The sequence below is a fragment of the Gavialis gangeticus genome, unplaced genomic scaffold (assembly GCF_001723915.1).
Source record: "Gavialis gangeticus isolate Ggan-Ray unplaced genomic scaffold, GavGan_comp1, whole genome shotgun sequence".
NCBI classification, from domain to species: domain Eukaryota; kingdom Metazoa; phylum Chordata; order Crocodylia; family Gavialidae; genus Gavialis; species Gavialis gangeticus.
In genome coordinates this window covers 743462-750772 of record NW_017729016.1, presented here as the reverse complement: position 1 = coordinate 750772, position 7311 = coordinate 743462, and the positions used below count along the sequence as shown (strand labels likewise).

General features: G+C 56.8%; 1 protein-coding gene across 1 annotated transcript in view; it reads right to left on the bottom strand.

Annotated features, from left to right (window-relative positions):
- Positions 1–7311, bottom strand: part of NATD1 (N-acetyltransferase domain containing 1) — a 39817-nt gene that overhangs the window by 30932 nt on the left and 1574 nt on the right. The gene's annotated exons all lie outside the window — the stretch shown is intronic.

Here is a 7311-nt window from a genome sequence, read left to right as displayed (position 1 = left end):
CCATGGCCGGGCCGGGCACGGCGCTCCCGCGCCCGCCGCGCCGCGCCGCAGACAATGCTGGGGAGGGACAGCCAGGAAATCAGCTGGGAGTCACGTGGCGCGCCGCCGCCAATCGCCGCGCGCCGCTTTTGTTTTGATACATTCCGGGCGGCTCTTAAAGGGACCCCCCGCCCCCCCGCCGGGTAGCGCAGGCAGGAGCGGCCGGGCTTGGTGTGAAACCCCCCTCCCCACTCGGGGTGGGACCCCGCCACCTGCCCCGTGTCCCTTCGGGTGCAGCCTCCGCTTACCCGGCAGCAGCCTGAGCCCATTGCTCTTTGTTGTGTCGCCTGCCCAGCTCCAGCCGCCTTGGAACAGGGGGTTGAAGGCTGCTCTTCAACCCCCCCCACAACCCCCACTTCAGTCTCTTCTGCAGACTAAGTCAGCCCGGTCCCCTCCATCTTTCCTCACCAGTCCTGTCCCCCAGGTCCTGTAGGCTCTCTCCAGGTTGTTGACCTCAGATGCAACTTCAACTTACACTGCTGCAGGGTGAGTTTCCCTTGGATGCAACCTCCGCTTACCCGGCTGCAGCCTGAGCCCATTGCTCCTCCTTGTGTCACCTGCCCCCACTGAGACCAGCCCAGCTCCAACCTTTCTGGAACCGCCCGTCCAGGAGTTGGAGGCTGCTATTCAGTCCCAGCCCCACTGCCCCCCAGACTAAATCGACCCAGTTCCCTCAGTCATTCCTCATCAGTCCTGTCCCCCAGCCCCCCAACCATTTTTGTTGCCCTTCCCTGGACTCTCTCCACATCCTTCTGTAGTGGGGGGCCCAGGTGTGGCCTCACCAGTGCTGAATGGAGGGGAAAATCACTGCCCTCCATCTGCTGGAAACGCTCCCACTAATGTAATTTCGTCCTTCCGCGGCACATACCCCAGGATAAATCCCCGGGGTGGAAGCAGCTGTTCCCAAATGCAAGCGCCTTCCTCCACTTCCACTGATGCTGCTTTCATCCTGGTGAGAAGCGGGCAGCGGTGTCCCACGGGGGTCAGTGCTCCGTCCAGTGCTTTTCAACATCTTTAAGACCGATTTGGACGTGAAGAGCTCACTCGCCGTGTTTGCAGACGACACCAAGTTATGGGGGAGTGTGGTCACACTTGAAGACAGGCTACAGATACAGGGGGACCTAGACAGGCTGGCAAATTGGGCGGATGGGAACCTGATGACGTTCAATGTTGAGAAACGTGCTGCACTCCCTACACACCTGCAGGCTTGGCGGCACCAAGCTGACCAGCACCACGAATGAAAAGGACCTGGGGGTAATAACAGACCACAGTATGAATATGAGCCGGCACTGCGATGTCGTAGCCGGTAGGACAAACAATACTCTGGCATGCATCAATCGATGCATCTGCAGCAAAGACAAGGAGGTGATTCTTCTGCTCTGCTCAGCGCTCGTGAGACCGCAGCTGGAGGGCTGCGTCCAGTTCTGGGTGCCGCACTTTAACAAGGATGAGGCCAAGCTTGAGAGAGTCCAAAGAAGAGCCACTGTATGATCAGAGTCTTAAAAGGCAAGTCATACGAGGAAAGGCTGAGGCACCTGGGACTCTTCAGCCTGAGAAAAAAAAAGACGGAGGTAGGACCTGGTAGCAGCTCACCACTGCACTAGGGGAAGACATGAAGGGCTCAGTGAGCAACTGTTCACCAGGGCACCTGAAGGGAAAACCAGGAGTAATGGCCACAAACTCCTGGCTCAACATTAGAAAAAACTCCTTCACAGTCAGGGTGTCCAGACTGGAATAAGCTCCCTCCAGAGGTGGTGCAATCGCCTACCCTGGAAATCTTCCAAGAGGAAACTGGATGGTCTCCTTGCTGGGGTCACCTGGCCCCCAGTTGTCTTTCCTGCCTGGTGCAGGGGGCTGGACCTGATGATCTTGCAAGGTCCGGCCTTGCAATCTATGTCTCTGTGAAAGCCAAGTCCCACAGTACCACTGAGGGTGCAGATTCAGGCAAAGAAAACCCTGGGGCGGTCCTTGATTTGTAGGCTGGTGGCAAATAACGAGCTCTCCAACAAGGCAGCGGGCGGTAGCCGATTCCACTCCGTGCACCCATGTGGCAGGTGTGTCACTTGAAAGGGGATTTTGCAGGCGTAGGGATGCCAGCCCCCCCATCAGCATGCACACGTAAGCAGCCGTAGGGCTATTGCTCACAAGTAAGTAGGGTATACCGGGCATGCAGGTGCCGGGCTCTGTCTGAGTGTACTCTGGGTGGGAGCCAGTCGCTGGATTTAGCCAGGGATGATCCTGCCTTGAGCAGGGCCCTGGGCTATGTGACCTCAACAGCTCACCCGTCCAGCCCCACTGTGATCCTTTCTGCCTGACAAAGGCCAATGACAAGTGGCTGTTAGACTCTGGAAGAGAAGGGGCCTTCCCCTGTTTTAGCCCCAACTGTGAAGTGGTCAAGGCAGTGGTTTTCAACCTTTTTTCATTTGCAGACCCATTTGGAAATTTCAAATGGAGGTGCAGACCCCTTTGAATTGTAAGTATGGGTATTCACATACTTTCAATTGAACATACTTTTTGCTGTCCCTTTAGACGGAGTCTGCAGACCCCGAAGGGTCCACGAGCCACAGGTTGCAAACCAGTGGGCTGAAGCATACACCCAAGGAACTGGAGACTCAGGTCCTAGGCCCCAGAGTGTTCGAGCCTGATCTTCTCTGACTTCCCAGCACAGTGCTCTGACCCCCAGGTTACACTTGAGGCCACCTTGGAAAATGCCAGCTCTTCATTTTCACTTTTTGCCTGCAGAAAAATAACAGCGAGGTTTTCCTGTTGCAAAGAACTCAGAAAGACCCCAGCTACGGATTCCTCTTTTGAAATCTCTGGGTCTATCTTGTGGACCGGGTTTGTCAGCCTAACAGGGTTAACGCTGTGTGGCAGCCTGCGGCACCCTTGAAGGACTCTCAAGGCATCCGAGGATGCTGTGTCACCCTAGTTGGTAGTGTATTGGGTTAGACGTATATCTGTCTCTTTTAAAGCTGACCCCTGCCCTCCCCAGGCAGCTTCAGGGGGGGAAATGAGGACTGGGAAGTTGTATGGCCCTGTGACAGGGCTACTGAGTTCTAACCTGCACCCTTGCTCCCAGTGGGGCAGAAACCACTGCACTGCAAGCCCTCCACGGACTGTTAAATGAGAGGAGAGATGGTCCAATTAACACCAAACGTTTTGAAGGGCTACTAAGCTTCAGGATGCAGGGCTTCAGTCTGTCTCTCACGGTTAGAAAATGACTGTGGGGGAAGATTATCCCGGAAGCAGGACTGGGTGGATATGGCCCCGCAGCTCCTGGTTTGGCCCCGCAGAGCAGGGCAGCGTGTTCGATGCTGCTGCCCATCCTGGCGTGTTTCCTGCATAAGCATGGCCTTACTATGTACGAAGCCCAACTTCCCACCCCACCAGAGTGCTGTGGGGTGTGCGCTGTAAACACCGAGGCCTTCAAAAGTGGCAGTCACACACCCACATCTTGAACACGAGCCAAGGAGCGCTGATTTGCTGTCCACTACTGCTAACAGACAGCAGCGTTACCGAATGTACGTGGTCAGTCAGTCATTTTACTGAAAGCTTCATGCATGACCAGCAGGGAAAGGGAGACTTTGCCTGGAGTGGGGCGCCCCCACTGAGACCCCTTCCAAAGTCCCGCCAAAAATACATCATAGTGCGAGACATCACAGCCGCGGGCCCGTGTCACTCGAGGATGATGCTCGCGTTTGGGTTTTGCAACAGGTATTAAAATGCTGAAGTGGCCCCTCCAGCGGTAAGATGAAGGAGCCTTCCCAGCCCTGCCAGGAACAGCTGCCTCCGGAGCTTCCATCGGGCTTCCAGCTGCAGCAAGCGAAGCCACGTGCCCCCATGTTATATCACAGAGTGATTAGCTTCCTGGTGGATGATCCAGCTCCCGAGCACATGCTGATCTCTGCTGTCCAGAGCTGCCTGACTCTCACAGTCATAGCGTTTGAGATATGTCTTGTGGTCTTGAAGGAATGATAAAAATCCACCGCCCTTATGGAAAACTATGAGCACGCTCGTGCTCCATTGGAAGCTTCTGCTGTTCCTGAATCTGGGTTATTTCCCTGTGCCTCAGGCCAGCAATGACAGCTAGCTCTGATCTCAGATGCACTTCTTGTGCCCGTCAGAAGGCAGGGAAGGGTTGCACCTTGCTTTCATAAGCAATAGCTTTGTCAGATGCTTTGGGAGGCAGACAGGGGTAGTCACATGCAGAAGCAGCGACACCAGGAAAGGTGCTCCTCAGAGGCAGCGTTGCCTTGAACTTTAAATCTGAGCAGCGTCAAGCCCAGGACGCTGCCTGCCATTCTGGGCTGGGGAACGCTTGCTGGGCACATCTTTTTATTACATCCAAGGTGTCTTGTAGGCACTCCTGCTTTACCTAGCCGTGACATCAAGTTACCATCTCAGATCTTGATGCTGATCCTATAAAAATCCCACTGCAGCACCTTTGTCATCTGAAGGTCTCAAAGCATGTTACAAACACCAATTCACTAATTTACCCAGCAGTGCGGGACACATCAGTAAGATGAAGGGATTGCTTTGTTTCCCCCTTTATGGGGAATATGGATGGGGTGGGAAAGAGCACCTCTCTTAGGAGAGGAAATGAGGAACAGCTTTCAATGTGAGCGGCACAGAAAGGGCGGGGCCCAGAGGTTGGACACAGGTACTGGAACCAAAATTTACCCGGGACATGAAGCCAACCGCGGCAGGACTGTAGAGAGCCCCTAGGCTCTTTGGGATTGCCAAGGGTCAAGCTCTCAAAGGGTCAAGCAGCACAGACGGGGCACTGGCTCCCTCCTGACTCCGAGGATCTGGGGCTGTTAGGGAGTCGCTCGCACCACTTCCTGCAGCACGTGGGAGGGCTGTCACCCAAACACCCACCCAGGCCCAGCTCATTCAGGCCTGCCTGTCTGGAGTTCAGCCTCCACCCCTGATTTTTCGGGCACCACAGATATGTCGCGCCAAGCAGCGGTGCCCACAGACACGCCATGCTGTTACAGGCTGGCTGCTTCCTGGAAGCAGCGTAGCTGTGTGGGCCATTGTGGGCTGGCTAATTGCAGACGGGAGGATTATGATCACTTCTTTTGATCTCCGGTAGATGCAGGCCCCACCATGCTGGCATCAAGTCCTGTAGCTGGTCACTCTAGAGCAGTAGTTTTCAACCTTTTTTCATTTGCGGTCCACTTTGGAAATTTTGATTGGAGGTGCGGGCCCCTTTGGATTGTAAGTGTAGGTATTCACATATTTTTGCCTGATCATAGTCATCTTTCATGGACCCCTTAGACATAGTCTGCAGACCCCCACGGCCCATGGACCACGGGTTGAAAACCACTGGTCTAGAAGAACATTTCACAAAGACATCCGGTCCTAGAAGGGTAACCAAATGAGTCTGATCCTCCTGCGTTGGAGGAACAAGTCCTGCCAGCACTAAGCATTACGGGGATGAGCAGAAGGCTCTTTTCATGGGCTTGGCCATGGAGGACAGCTGGGCACGTGGCTGCTGTCTTCAGTGAGGATGCACAAGTCTTCTCTGCTCGCCGGGTTCAGCAAAGCCTTTGTGACACCTTGGACCCTTCTCTTGTTTTTTCCCTTCCCAGGGACACACTTGTCAGGACCCCAACACTGGCAACACAGAGTCCAGGCTGGCAAGGAACTCAGGGAACGGATGTGAGGGGAGAACAAGAAAACCCCTCCGTTTCTAAGGGATCTGCCTGTGTGCGTCACTCCACCAGTCCTTCCATGCCAGCTCTTCCGGCCTGCCCTTTGCTGGGATCACAGCACGCGGGGGCAGGTGACTGCTCAGAGCAAAGGACCATGGCTGGCAGAAGCACTGACTTGTTTCAATAGGAGGCCCGAGGAACGTGAATCCTATTCGGACCCCAGGAAATGCCTTTGCTGGCTGGAGCCCACAGACACGTCTTTTGCACGTGGGTGCTTCTCCTGCGGGGCGCCCTACTGCAGCAGCTGAGGTGTGGTTCAGAGAGGGGCTGGGTGCCTGAAGCTCCCGCTCCTATCCTCTGGAGCAGAGGGGGCACGACAGCTCTCAGCCTCAGCTGGGACGTGCCTAGGGCTGGGCTTTCTCCAAATCCTGGCTCTTGTGCTTGCTTGACACTTGCTCATGGCAAAATCCACCTCCTCCTCCCCCCACAAGGCCAAACCAGGGAGGAAAGCACCAGGGAGATGGAAAAGCAGGGGAGAATCTGCCCCACGGCTGAGCCAGGAGGCAGCAGCACGTTGGGGTACAGGGCTGGTGGGGAGACAGGACAACCAGGCTGGGTGCTGTTGGAAAGGGCTGATTTCTGGCCATTAAGGTGCAAAGTCTGCCCTTTTACCCATGCAGCTTGGAAGGGCTGAGGGAGACACGCTCCAGAGCTCAGTCTCAGGCCCCTTCAGGCTGGACCTGCCCGAGAAAAGGCTGGGAGCCAGGCCGAGTCTGCGTCAGACAAGGCTTAGTTACTCCCACCATGGATCTGAACCGGTGGGACAGCCCAGTACTTCGTTCTCAGCCTCTGAGCCATCCAGCGCCCCTACGAGATGCCACTTAGCCTGGGACCCCTGCCCAGGGAGATCCAGGTCTAGGCCTAACCAGTGGGACAACCTCATCCTTTTCATTTTTCTGTGTCACTAGGTGGCAGAAGCAGCACGACTGAAAGGCAGATGTTCCCGGAAACACCCCGCAGATGGTCCAGGAGCCCTAGGGCACAGCTGCCAAGGGGAAGAAGCCTTCCTCTCCTCTGGGGGAGGGTGTCCCGAGGTGGCTGTGGGGTCCTGGACACACACGTGTGCATGTTCAAAGCAGGGACTCTCCCCACCCAGCCGTACCTGGGAGATGCGAATGGAAACCTTGGGGGATCCTGAAAGGAGATGGTGGGAGCCGGAGGAGAGAGCCAGAGGGCGCGGAGGGCCGAGGAGCCTTTGCTGAGCATGCATGGGCAGGTGGGGGCGAGCAAGCGGCAGGCCCAGCGGGGACCGGGAGTTCCCAGGCTGGGGGCAGGACTGGAGCTGCGGGGCGAGAAGGAGGCTGCTGGACCGGGCATGAAGGTGGGCAGTGCCAGGGCTGCCCCCAAGCCCCACGCTCATCCCCTCACAGCCAGGCAGGAGCGTGGCCCGCTGGATCCCACCGCTGCCCCTGACTCTGGCCCTTTGTGGCGGCATCTGGGCCGCGTGCGGAGGCCGCCGGGTGCCAGGGCGCGTCCCTGGCGCAGCGGCACGGTGCCAGGCACGGGACAGGCGGGCGGGCAGACCCCCCTCTTGGCCCCAGCCCCGGCCCGGCAG